We start from the raw sequence: 14,839 nt of genomic DNA, 5'->3' as shown, positions 1-14,839 counted from the left end.
AAAGGTTAAAAACCGTCCATGCATGTGCACTACAAATCTTTGATCTGACCTGAAGAGGGTAGATCAAAGTGTGCCTGTGCAGGACCTCAATGCCGGCGAGTGTGCATGACGTAGGATATATCATGCAAACGGGCCTCATGAGAAGGAGGACGACGATCACCGCAAAGAGGAGGTGTCGGGCCGGAGAGCAGCAACATCCATTGGACCAGACCAATCCCTAGGTGAGTATTATAAAAGTGTATGTTACATTCTACACAGCGGCTCGGGCTCTTATATACAGTATTCTGGAATGCTGTATATAAGAGCTCACTGATGGTGACCGCAGCTCATAAGGGAAAAACCTGGTTTCCACAATTCTCCTGTAGCATGCTGGATAGTCAAAGAGGACAAACGGTTTACAGACTCTTGAAAATACTCCTAGTGAAAATAGAGCTAATTTCCAGACTTTTCACAAGAGTTCATTCTGGGTGGGAGCTAATTTGCATTCAGCAAGCCATGTTTGATATTTTTGATACAAAGCAAGGCCAAGGCTTCATCTAAGTGACTTATTCAGTTTGCTGCTTTTATTTCTGTATCTAAATATCTTGACCAAGACCATGTGTACTGTTGGCCCCTTCATCAGCCACTGGAACACATGACCCAGCGGCCTGGCCCTCAGCTTCATAAATAAGGTGACATCCCACTTGTGAAAAAATCATGACTTTTGGCATGTTAGCGAGCTATGCTTTACATTTCTAAAAAGCTATTTACAACATATCTATAATATATTTTTATTTTATCATGAAATTCCTCATTTGAATAGTACAACTGACTTAACTGAAATTAATATACCAATTCTTAAGATGAATAAAGGTACTATAACTATTCTATTACATTGCCCCAGGAGCTGCAAAACAGAAAGGTGTTGTTTTCTGGGGACCATATTTCATTCTTCATAAGTGTTAAGGCCGCTTTACACACAACGATCTCGTTAGCGATGTGACACGCCCAGATCGTTGCTACGATTTGACGAAATCGCTCATAGGTCGTTTTGTAGCGGTCACACGTACCCATCTCACAAACGACGCTACATCGTTCAGCGATATATTGTTTGACCAAGGTGGTCCTGTGGACACCGTCACACAGCATTCCTCCCAACGATGCCAGCAATGACAGAGGCGTATACGGTAATTGTGTCTGCCTTATCAACCATGGCTGCCAAATCAGAACGCAGTTGGTACCACCAATCAGAGCGGAGGAGGCGTGGAGCATTGCTTGTAACGACACAGCTGCGTCGCTGATGACGGACGCACTAACGATGTTGTTCGTCGTTGGCAGGGTGTCAAATGTAGCAATATGTCTGCTGCGTTCCAAACGACGAACAATATTTTGAAAATGAATGACGTGCCAACGATCAACGATTTTCACTAGTTTTAAGATCGTTGGGAGTTGCTCATAGGTGTCACATGCAACGGCGTCGCTAACAACGACGGAAGTGCGTCACGAAAACCGTGACCCTGACGACATATCGTGAGATAAATCATAGCGTGTAACGGGGCCTTTAGGCCATGTGCATGCGTTGCATATTTGGTGAGTTTTTTATCTCAATATTTGTAAGACAAAACAAGGACTGGAATAATCAGAGGAAAATTATAATAGAAACACTTGCATATCATACACATACTCATGCACAAACTTCTCCGACTATTATGGTGGCATTGGGCGCTATTCACATTGCAGATTCTGAAACTCTGCCCAATGGTTTCTCTGGTGTCTGGGATCAACACAGGCAGACTTGGCTTCACTCTGCTGTGTGTTGAATCACAGGCAGGCTACCAAGAGTTAATCTCTGCTGGTCTGTTTGCTCCTTAGGTCACATGTTATCTGGAGGTCTTTCACATCTGCTCCCCTCCTATTTATGCTGGCTAAAACCGTCTACCCATGCCAGCTATAGTTTATTCTATGTTGGTCTGTGAGGTGTGATGTTGCAGACTTTCTGGAGAAGGTTGTGGTTATTGCTTGGTGCGGTTGTGGAGTTTACCTCTGTTTTTTTGTAGCTTCCTTCCTACTCTTGTTTATCCTCCTGAACCTCTTATTGTCTTTACCTTTGTGTGTTCGTGCTGTGTGAGAGTTTTGTTTTTTCCATTGTCTGTGTTTATCTGTAAGTTTCATCACACTCCTGTCCCGTTTCTCCCTGGGTGGAAGGGGAGGGGTAATTAGATCAGGGCTACTCAGGAAGACTCAGGCCTCCCCACCATCAGGAGTATCCCTGAGATTAAGGATAGCATAGGGCCACCTAGCTTGAGAAACAGACTAGGAGCTATCCCATAGTCATTGTGACAGTGCACCACGTCTGCATTTTTTTACTTTCCTTGTTTTGGCTTACAAATACTGAGGTAAAACACTCACCAAATACTCAACATGTGCACAGGACTTTACTGTGCTTCATTGTGTTGCACTCAGATGTCTAAAAGAGAACCTGTCTGCACAATTTTGTAATGTAAAGTAAACACATGGCTGTAATGGCGATATAATACTGATTACATTGTCACCTTTACTTTTTTTGTTCTTCATTAATCACCATTTGAAGTTTTCTGCGCATTAGATTTCAGCGCATTAGGGTTGGACTGTACACTGTGCCTTCTCCTCCCTGTCTGTGATTCCCCAACCCCTCCACCTGCCTCTGGTCTTTGAATGAGAGGTCACTGCTGAGATTTCAAACAGGAGGCAGGTCATTCACAGACCAGAGGCAGGCGGAGGGGAATCATAGGCAGGGAGGAGAAGACCCAGAGTAGACTCTACAATCTAAATAGCAGAAAACTGCAATCTATGATTAATGAACAACCACAAAGTGGATTTCTTCACCAAAGGTATCAATGTAATCAGTATTACAGCATCATTTATGGTCTTGTCTTTACATTACAAGCTGACAGGTTGTTGTTAAGTTATCACTGAAGCACAAAGTATTCTGCTCAACTGAGTGCTCCAGGCAGATATCTGGTCCTCTGCCACTTCTGTTCTGCTCAGTCCATCATGAGCTTTAATAGTTGTTTGGGGTTTTTTTACTTCTAGTTTACATATAAGTATGTTGTGTGACCTGACCAATGCCCTTTTTTTAAGCTTTATGTTAATTAATTAAGCTACATTTTTTTTAAAAGTAAAGTGATTGATTCCTGAGTATTACATATATTAGAAGAATTTTTTTTAATTTATAGTATATTAGAAAAGTGACTACACCCTTCACATTTTTGTAACCATTTTATTATCTTTTCATGGGACAACACTGAAGATATGACACTGATACAATGTACAGTAGTCAGTGTTCAGCTTGTATAACAGTGTAAATTTAGTCCTTCTAAATAACTTAACACAGTTATTAATGTTTAAACCGCTGGCAACAAAAGTGAGTACATCCCATAAGTGAAAATGGCCCAATTAGCCATTTTCCCTCCCAGGTGTGCTTTGACTCATTAGTGTTTCAAGGTCTCAGGTGTGAATGGGGAGCAGGTCTGTTAAATTTGGTATTATCACTCAAAAACTCTCTCGTACTGGTCACTGGAACTTCCACACAGCACCTCATGGCAAAGAAGATCTGAAAAAATAATTGTTACTCTACATAAAGATGGCCTAGGCTAAAAGACCATTGCCAACACCCTGAAACTGAACTGCAGCATGGTGGCCAAAACCACACAGTGGTTTAACAAGACAGGTTCCACTCCAAACAGGCCTCGCCATGATCAACCAATGAAGATGAGTGCACGTGCTCAGCGTCAGTTTGCTGAAGACAAGCAAACTAAGGACATGGATTATTGGAACCATGTCCTTTGGTTTGATTAGACCAAGATAAACTTTTTTGCTTAAGATAGTGCCAAGCGTGTGTGGTGGCAACCAGGTGTGAAGTACAAGACAAATGCCTACAGTCAGTCATGGTGGTGGGAGTATCATGGTTTGGGGCTGCATGAGTCCATGAATGCCAACATGAACTGTGACATACTGAAGCAGATTAGTATCCTATCCCATTAGAAACTGGGCTGCAGGGCAGTATTCCAACATGATAACGACCCTAATCACACCTCAAGACAACCACTGCCTTGCTGAAGAAACTGACAATAAAAGTGCTGGACTGGCAAAGCTTGTCTCCAGACCTAAACCCTATTGTGTATTTGTGGGGTGTCCTCAAACAGAAGGTGGAGGAGAGTAAAGTCTCTAACATCCACCAGCTCCGTGATGTCGTCATGGAGGATGGAAGAGGATCCAGTGGCTCCTGTGAAGCTCTAGTGAATTCCATGCCCAAGAGAGTTAAGGAAGTACTTGAAATAATGGTGGCCACACACAATACAGACAATGTGGCCCTTTAACTTAGGGGTGTAGTCACTTTTGTTGCCAGCAGTTTAGACATTAATGGCTATGTGTTGAGTTATTTTGAGGACACCAAATTTACACTGTTACACAAGCTGTACACTGACTACATTACTTTGCAGTAAACTGTCAGATCTTCAGTGTTGTCACATGAAAAGATATAATAACATGTTTCAAAACATGTGAGGGGTGTACTCTCTTTTGCAATATACTATATACCCATATGTCTTAACTAAATGGTTATCCAGGCAGGTATATTGTAACGCCTGCCTGGATCCACAGACTCAGACTGGCTGTAATGGACAGGCTAGAGGGAAGCCACTCACCAAGCAGGACACCTAGAACCCTGAAACCCTTTAACCCCTATACAGGGATTTGGAATTACACAGGGTGATTACTACCTGTGGAAGGCTGCAGTCCGAGAAAGTAGTAGCCAGGCAGGGTCGAACAGGGAAATGCAAAACAGAGACATAATCATGCAGGCAGGGACGTAATCAGAAAACAAAGCAGAGGTTAAATCCGGATGGGGCAGCGAGGTATATAAACAGCAGGCAGGAGGGTAGTCAGGAAAAAAGCAGAAGTCAGAACACCAGAATCACTAAACAGAACAGGGCAGGACAGGAACCAGGAATACAGAACTATCTCTGGTAGTGGTCAGCAGACAGAAGGGGAAACAAGAAGGGTGTGGTGTCTTCCCATTGGCTGTAGCTGAATGATTGTAACTTCAGCTGGAGAACACATGCCACCTACAGTCAGCCAGTGGCACTACAGATCCCAAGGAAACCCAGCCCAGTGGATGAGCAGAGCCTGCGCCCACCAGCGCCGCTAGCATCGACTCCTCTCCTATCACCAGTACTATCCACGGCAGGAACACAGCGTCGCCTGATGATTGAAGTAGAAGTCGCTGGAGCGGACTCCGGTGGGGACGTAACATATATAAAATTTGCATGTATGACTCTACATTTGGAAATTTTGTATCAAGACTTTACATTTATGGTTTATTAAGAGTTGATTAAAGGGAATGTATTTTTAACAATTAAAATCTGATATTGAAACATTAATTTTTTAATCTGTTTTTATTTTGTAAATGTCATTTTTTGTATTGTATTATCTGTAGATTATTATGGGGGTGGATATTTTTCCTGTGCACTTAGTACATTTAGAGATATGCTTTACTGCAGCTACATGGACCATAGACAACAATAGTGTAAAGATTGCTTCTATAGGAGAATTTTTGAGACATGCCGTGTGAGCTGTACAGAGGTCACTGTACAGGAAAGGGAAGGAGGGGACCAGGGTCTATCACTTATTCTGAATAGTGTGATCATGTGTCTTCTATATATACAGTGCTGTGCAAACGTTTCTGGCAGGAGTGGAAAAAATGCTGCAAAGTAAGAATGCTTTCAAAAATAGAAGTGTTAATAGTTTATTTTTATCAATCACCAATTTGCATGGCTTTATTTTCATGCAGGTATCGCTTTGTGGCTGCAGTTGCTCTATGAAGGTCACTGATGGCCAGACATCCCCTAACATTAGATACATGTAGCGGGGTCCCTCTGGTTGCTGCCAGTTCTGAGCTGATGGCAATGCCGGACATCTTTCGATTTTGAAGGGAAAATAAGCATGATGTGTCTTTTATCAAGTTATATGGATAGGACTTTAAATATGTGTAACAAATACACACAAGGAGTGCTATATTCAAACATATAATTAATTTATTAAATACAAAAAAATGTACATACAAAATATTTTAAAATGACATCATGTTTACAAAATAGTTATTGGAGGACTCATAAAGAGGGGAGAGTAACCATGTGTCCAGTGGCAGAATAAAGATAGTTAGTATCTCAGGACGTCTATCATATATAGTTAAATGAATCAGTATGTATCATCCAATGTAATTATATCCAGGAAGCCTGGAGGGAAAGGGGGCATATAATAGTAGTATATCAGCAAGAGATTCATTTCAGAGTATAAGTTAGAGAATACAAGGTTGTATTCCCTGCATCATGCACCCAGGCTTCATAAGAAGGAGGACAAAGATGGGCAAAAGAGGAGGCACCGGACCCGGAGAACTAAGACACCCATTTGACCGGTCTGCATCGCCCCGCCCGTTAGGTATTATAAAGTGATTTTTACATTCTACACAGCGGCCAGGGCTCTTATATACAGCATGTTAGAATATTAGAGCCCTTTGGTGGTGGCTGCAGCTTATAGTCGCCAAATCTGATGACAGGTTCCCTTAAAATAAGGGCTGTAATTTGTTAAATATGGCCACTTTTAGGAGTCACTTTTCTCTTGTTCTGGCAACCCAGGGGCTCTACTAATGTCACATGGTAACTACAAACAATTTCAGCAAAATCTGCACTCCAGAGCTCTGCCGGGGCTCTGCAAATTTGACACAACATCCACAATCTATTCCAATAAAAACTACGCTACAAAAGCCATATGTCTCTTCCTCCCTTAGGAACCTTTACATGTCTCCAGCCTCTAGTTTCCAACCACAAATGGGGTGTTGCTATGTTTACTAGAAATAGCATAAGAAATTGTGAGGGTCTATTTTCTCCTATTACTCCTTCTTTGTGAAAATGGAATATTTAGAACTCAGGCAACGGAAAAAGTGTAATTTTTAATTTCCATGACCTAATATAAAACTCTGTGAAGCACTTTACTACAACCTTAAATGTATTATTTAAATGAGTTGTCCACTACTTGGACAACCCCTTCTCATTCCCCATGTTTACCCACTTTAAAATATAAAAGCTTATACTCACCTCTCGTGCCTGCACTATCCCAGCGCTATTGGCACTTGCTCTCTCACAGTTGTTACGTCACGTGAGCCTGGCACTCAATCACTGTCCCCACCTTAAGACATATTAGTGATCGAGAGAGAGTGAGAGGCCAGCCACTGCTCTGACTTCCTCTTGATTACTTATATGTCTGAACGTGGGGACAGTGATTGGGCGCCAGGCTCGTGTGATGTAACAACTTTGGGAGATCGTATGCCAATAACGGCTTGGGCATGGGAAGTCAGTATAAACTTTTTCTATTTTTACGGAGCCAAACATGGCTAATTATAAGAGGTTGTCCAAGTAGAGGACAACCCCTTTAAGTGGGTTTCATTTACAAAATGGGGTTACTTTTTGAGTTGTTCTACTGTTTTGGCACCTCAGGGGCTCTGCAAATATTATATGACATCCACAATATAGTCCAGATAAATTTGTGTTACAAAAGACCAATAGCGCTCCTTCCCTTCCGAGCCCTGCAAAGTGTTTCTGACCACTTATGGTCTATTACCACATTCATTAGAAATTTTACAATAAATTGTGGCGCATGTTCTCTCCAGTTATTCCATGTGAAAATTAAAAACTGAGATGAATTCCTTGGAGGGTGTATATCCCAAAATAAGGTCACTTGTGTGAGGTTTCTGTTGTTTTGGAACAATTTACTACCTTTTCCACCTAGATTTGTACTGAAAAACACAAATGGTATTTATTCCCTTCCGAGCCCTGCCTCGTGTCCAAACGGTAGTTTCCAACAGCAGAAAGAGAATTTCCACATTTGCAAAAACTCCGTAACAAATTACGGGGCACATTTTCTCTTATTACGCCTTGTGAAATTGAAAAATAATTGAGCGCAAAGCAAAATTTTAGTGGGAAAAACTATACTTTTTCCTCTTTTTCTTTCATTGTTATGTAAAGCTTAATGGTTAACAAATTTCCTGAATGCAATTTTTAATTCTTTGAAAGGTGTACTTTTTGAAACAGGGTCTTGTTTGAGACGTTTCTGACATAGAGGATCCTCAAAGTCAATTGAAAAGTGAAGTGGTCCCTAAAAAAATAAGTCTTGTAAATTTCACTGAAAAAAAAAATGAAAAAATTCTGCTAAAATCTTAAGCCTTTTAACATCCTATCTAGAAATGAGTGAACCACAGGTTTGGTGTTCGAACTGAACAGAGACTTTACAAAAAAAATAAAACAGAGTTTGGATTCTGAGTTCTTGTGCTTTACATATGCTGACCACTTGTGTGAGCATCGCTGTGCTCAGGTACGCTCGGTGCTCAGCCAAGTGTGAGCCACTTGCAGGGTTTGAATGGCTCGCATTGGGGGGGGGGACAACAGCGTCATTGGATGTAGTGTGCACTACCCAGAAAAAGGAAAAACTTTGCCCTCCCGCCCCCAGAAGTGATCTGTTCATAGCTGGTTGCATGTGGGCAAAGACCTTTTAGTGACTTCTATTGGCGTTCAGGTCAAGTCCAGATCCCAAACCGAACTTTATCTAAAATTTGGCTGAACCTGCCGATACAAACTTTCAGTCATTTCTAATCCTAACTAAATACAACTGTGGTAGGGTAAGGGAAAAGAAGAGTCAGCTCACCAAAGTCATGTTTAGTATTCAACGAACAGCAAAAAAAAGAACCTTCTACCGATGGTCACTGGAAAGTTCTTGTTTGTTAAATAAAAGCATGAAATAATGTTGAGGATAAGAATTAAGTAACCAAAAATACTTAATTCAGCCATTTCATAGACTCAAATATGTAGTGTAGTTGATGTAGCCTAACACATATTTATGAATGCTTTTGTTTCTTACTAACACTTATATATATATATATATATGTGTATATTCAGTGATTTTCCTTAATACAAAATGCTAGCACATGTAACTTAAAGATGGCTCCTACATCCTGGACAACGCCCAAGACGTTGAGAAACAGAGGCATTACCAAAGTTTAGAACAATCAATCCAGCAGAGACTATGCAACTTCCTATACGTCCTGAGTTTACTCCCCTAGAACTATAAAGGGGTTTTAAGGAATATAAACGAGCAGAATTCACTGGCGTCGGTCATGAGAGAAAGACATAACTGACTCGTAGTCCGTTATTTTATTCTCGAAGTGCACACATGACATTATAATCTGAACATGGCAGTCAAACCTTAAGAGACCCTTTGTAGTCTCACCTCAACAATAAAAGCATGGTATCCACACTTCTTGGGACATCTATACCCCTGCCAGGCCTCCTGACGAACCTGGAACACAAGAGAAATGCGTTGAGGCCATTTCCTGAAGAATCACTTCTATGAGGGAAGTTGTTATGCCTTTCCTTTTTCTTTTTTTCAGATTCTGACTTTTAACTCATGCCTTGTAAATCTGTAATAAGGATTTTCATTTTCATTTATTGCTGGCACTAAGGTGCACTGCACACCAGTAGCTCTAGCGGTTTGGATTTGTTTTTATGCTGGATCTATTAGGATTCAGCATATAATGTGGCTAGTGGATACACTTTTTGAGATTATTACTGTCTGAGTTTAGTCATTGTACCTTTGGTCAGAATTGTTATTTTTGTTGTGGATATCATTTCTGTCGGTTGGACTTATAATAGGGACTCCATAGGGTCTCCCAGGGTGAGTCTTCATTGAGCGGGGTCGCCATTTGCGTATTATTTAGGGCGCCAACCTCCGCAGTAAGGCAGGGTGGAACCTTAGGGGTAACATCAGAGCCTTTTAGGTATATGAATACATCTTTACCTCCTTCACCTGCAATTACCCTCCAGACCACCCTCTTTTAATGGAGTGTATTTTTTCTTTCATTCACATATAGTGTTTTAATGAATATAATTCAAAATTAAAATTGGTTGTTAATTGATATTTGGATCTCTCCCTTATCTGAAATTTGTTAGTTAAATAAAAGCATGCTTCAAAAACAATGCTGATATGCAAATGTGACGCCCTGGCCTATCAGGTCGTCACAGGGTATTGTGCAGCCTGCCCTTCTGCACAGTATCCAATCCTCCTTGGTTACGGGTCATGGTCCTTTGGTGTTGCTAACAGCTTAGCCAATCAAAATCCTAGGAACACTTTACACTGTACCCACCAGACACACCATTGGGGGGCTTGAAGGAAATAGGGCCGCCCATTTCGGGGGTTGGTAGGAGAAAGTGGGAAAGTGACGGTGGAGCAGAAAGGAGGAGAAGTGAGCCAGCAGAGGAAAGAGAAGGAGGCAGCGGTGACTCTCTGAGAGGGAGAGGTCACCGGCCTGGAGCAGGGCTCCTGTAGTTACTAGGTGGCAGATGTTTGTCTGGGCCTGGTAGGAGCTGGAACCCCGGTCGCAGGGGATTGTGTCAAGGGGCACGGACTGTCGAGGAGGGCAGTCGGCGGCCTTGAGCTATCACCAGGCAGGGGCCAGGGCACGACAGGATACGTGGACCCTAGGCCGGAAAGTAGCTTCACGCGTTCCGGTAATTTACCCGACAGGGTGAAGACTTCAAGACTCATCCCCAACCCGCTCCAAAATCGGGGTACTAGCGCACCGATGGGATAGGACTTTCCCAATACAGTCCAAAGAAATCCTACGCGTGAACCCTGAGAGCAAGCTCACTCCGTTAGCCATACGGGTGAGCGGGACCCGAAGAGTTTTACACTTGAGGGTCCACATAGAGACAAAGGTGCCAAGGAAAGGGCCACAAGCTAACAGCAACACCAAGGGCACGGACCCAAGCGTGCTCCCTGCAAGCTGCAGTGGTGCTCAGAACTCTGGTTTACAAGCTGTCGGTGTTGTTATTCCTGGACTGAGTGAGTACACTGAAAAACCCTTTTCCTATCCCCAACGGCACCCCAAGCACCAACCATCCAACGGGCCCCGGGACACAAACCCCCTACCCATGGAGGGGTTAAACATCCTGCTGCTACACCATCGTCACCGCTCAACAGCAGCGGTGGTCCCTCACATTACCACGCACCGTGGGTGGCGTCATGAACTTCCTAATCCCCTTGAACATACTTCCCCACTTCTTTTAATTCGAGTGTCCGCGCGGACACTCGAGACCCCTCACGCCACAGCGGCTCTGGATCCGAGCGGCTCGGCCGTTGGCTCAAGGGGGGTACACCTCGAAAAACCTGGCGTCACAAACAGGATATGAGCAGGACCCACTTACCTGGGTGACGTGCGCCTTGAAAGACGAAAACCGCGATTCAAGATTCTGTTTCCCGCCAATTCCATTTTTTCGCGCCAAAACCCCGTCTTCTCTGAGAAAGCGCGCAAAGCTTAAGCCCCGCCCCTCGTCTTCCTTGTAAGGCCGGAACCGGCAGTTCCCAGAGGGCCACGGTCAGCGAGAGAGTGCTGCGAAAAGACCGAAGGGGTGGGCCAGGATGTGTAACTAGCGGAAGTGGAGCAGGGACCCCAGGACTCTGTGACAACGTTCCTGGAAGACGCAGTGTCAATATGGCGGAGAAGCGCAGCTGTTCAGCAGAGAGGCCCAGAGCAGTTCTGCGGATGGAGACGCGGAGGATGGCCGCGACTGTGCGAGCAAGTGAAACCGAAGTTCCACGAGAGTAGCGGGTAAGCGGTTACCCAGTCCCAGATGATTCCCCCACTCTGGCCGATGTGGCTGTGGTATCCGAGCCACTCCTGCTCCAGGCCAGCACTCAGCCGCCGTTGCCTCCACCCTCTGCTGCGACTGGCCCCGAGGCGCTGCCCGCACCACCGGCAGCGGATCTCGCAACTTATGAAAGAGATGATCAGTCTGAAGCGTCTGACCAAATTGACCCGGTTACCGTGGACTCAGGACCGGAGGCGATGGAAGAAGGCGATTCAGGTTCCAGCACCCCTAAAGCTGCGTGGGTGCTACGTTATGGAGGAAACGGCTGCAGGATGAGCCTGTTGTCACGGGCACAGTTGGCATTAGAGATCATTGAAATGGAATCAGAGTCCACTTCAGATGAGGAGATCTCCGTGGATGCAATGGAAGTGGTGCCTATATGTCATTGTGGTTTGCCAGGGCACTTTGCAAGAGTGTGCCCAGGGAGTAACCAGCAGTAAAAGGGGACCGGAACCTGCAAGTTTTACAAAGTGTTAATTAGGTTGCGCTCTCCTTGTTGAACCTTTCTCCCAATCTTTGTTCTAGGGAAAAGGCCATCAGTTCCTTGAGAGGTGCAGTACTGGTAGTCGGCACCAGGAGGCCCCGGTGGGGGTCGGCACAAGGGGCAACAGCTACCAGGTTGCTCAGGGTTTTTACAGTACCAGTAGTTGCTATGCCATAGAATTGTTAGGTATCGGTGTTTTCGTTTGTTATTTTCCATAGTTTGTTATTTTCCATATAGAAAATGTTAGTAAATAAGTGCCTAACCATCCAGTTTTAATGAAAAGAGTGAAAATTACCAGATTTGCAAGCAAATTGTTGAAAAGTGTACAATGGGTACATGGACTCCGTTTAAGTTTTATATATAAGTAAACATGGACCACGGTCACAGGACTGGAGTGACCAGCACAAACTTGTGTCTTGTATAATAGTTGCACCTCCTGTGCCAACCAGAGTCGTCTAAAAGACAACACCCGGGACCTTAACCCGGTCACGGACCCACCATAGGTTAACAGTGGAACAGGTTGTTTGGGTGGCGGGTTATTGGGATCCGGGACGTTGGGACTGGACTGTCAAAGGAAGGGACTGCAACGGAGTAGGTTGACCCTCCATTACCATAGAAACCGGTAGTGTCCCACCATTGGGCGATGAACTTTTAACAATTTTAGTAACGTTTAAGTGAATTGCCTCCCCTTTGAGGGATGGAGACTGTTAATAAAAATGTGTTAACCTGTTATATTTTCCTTTCTACAGTTAAAAGCAAAACAAAAATAAACCTCTGGTGTACTGTAGCTCGCGGACGAGCTACGTTTAACCAAGGGGGAATGTGATGCCCTTGCCTATCAGGTTGTCACAGGGTATTGTGCAATCTGCCCTTCTGCACAGTATCCACTCCTCGTTGGTTACGGGTCATGGTCCTTTGGTGTTGCTAACAGCTTAGCCAATCAAAATCCTAGGAACACTTTACACTGTACCCAACAGACACACCATTGGGGGGCCTGAAAGGAATAGGGCCGCCCATTTGGGGGGTTGGTAGGAGAAAGTGAGAAAGTGACGGTGGAGCAGAAAGGAGGAGAAGTGAGCCAGCAGAGGAAGGAGAAGGAGGCAGCGGTGACTCTCTGAGAGGGAGAGGTCACCGGCCTGGAGCAGGGCTCCTGTAGTTACTAGGTGGCAGACATTGGTCTGGGCCTGGTAGGAGCTGGAACCCTGGTCGCAGGGGATTGTGTCAAGGGGCTCGGACTGTCGAGGAGGGCAGCCGGCGGCCTTGAGCTATCACCGGGCAGGGGCTAGGGCAAGACGGGGTACGTGGACCCTAGGCCTGAAAGTAGCTTCACGCGTTACGGTAATTTACCCGACGGGGGTAAAGACTTCAAGATTCATCCCCAACCCGCTCCAAAATCGGGGTACTAGCGTACCGATGGGATAGGACTTTCCCAATACAGTCAAAGAAATCATACGCGTGAACCCTGAGAGCAAGCTCACTCCGTTAGCCATATGGGTGAGCGGGACCCATAGAGTTTTACACTTGAGGGTCCAAATAGAGACAAAGGTGCCAAGGAAAGGGCCACAGGCTAACAGCAACACCAAGGGCACGGACCCAAGCGTACTCCCTACAAGCTGCAGTGGTGCTCAGAACTCTGGTTTACAAGCTGTCGGTGTTGTTATTCCTGGACTGAGTGAGTACACTGAAAAACTCTTTTCCTATCCCCAACGGCATCCAAGCACCAACCATCCAACAGGCCCCGGGACACAAACCCCATACCCACGGAGGGGTTAAACATCCTGCTGCTACACCATCGTCACCGGGCTCCCCAATAGCAGCGGTGGTCCCTCACATTACCACGCACCATGGGTGGCGTCACGAACTTCCTAATCCCCTTGTACATACTTCCCCCCTTCTTTTAATTCGAGTGTCCGCGCGGACCCCCCCCGGATCCGGAGACCCCTCGCGCCACCGAGGCTCCAGATCCGAGTGGCTCGGCCGCTGGCACAGGGCGGTACACAATAAGCATGAGTAAATGTTATTTAACTCTTTAGAATGGCATAACTATCTAATTTAATACATATTGAAAGTTTGAAAATTTTACAATTCTCAAATTTTGGGGAAAAGTCCAGATATTTTCATATCTAAAAGAAATCACAAAAGTAGCTGTGGCAGGAAGGAGTATAAAGATAAAATATAACAAGCACATAAATGATAATTTAGTTGAACATATACCATGTGTGGCACATGGAAATGTGTATGTACAGAACTGCAGAATTTCCAGCGGTGACATACTTGCTGCTCCAGTGAATATGTACATGCACAGCCTTTGCCAAATTTCACTGTTTTGCATTTCTTTTCGCTTGAGCAAGTTCTTAGTTTTGCTCAGTTTTCTTTCCTATTTTCCTTTTTCTTTTAACAAACAACTACGGCTAATTCATGACTCACTCCTGCAGGTTAATAAAGCAAATCTGCTTATCTCACTTTGTGCTTGGAGTCTAATGTGTGTGATTCATATTTCTTGTGTTATATAACAGTTTAAGATGTTTCGTGATGAGGGCAATTATTCTTAATAGTGTCATGCCATCTTAAGCCTTTATTTTGCAGAGTTGAAAAATATTTATAGACAATATATTAATTTAATTCCATTTATAAAGTCAAT

Source organism: Anomaloglossus baeobatrachus, chromosome 7 (assembly GCF_048569485.1).
Source record: "Anomaloglossus baeobatrachus isolate aAnoBae1 chromosome 7, aAnoBae1.hap1, whole genome shotgun sequence".
Classification (NCBI taxonomy): Eukaryota; Metazoa; Chordata; class Amphibia; order Anura; family Aromobatidae; genus Anomaloglossus; species Anomaloglossus baeobatrachus.
This window is presented reverse-complemented; position numbering follows the sequence as displayed.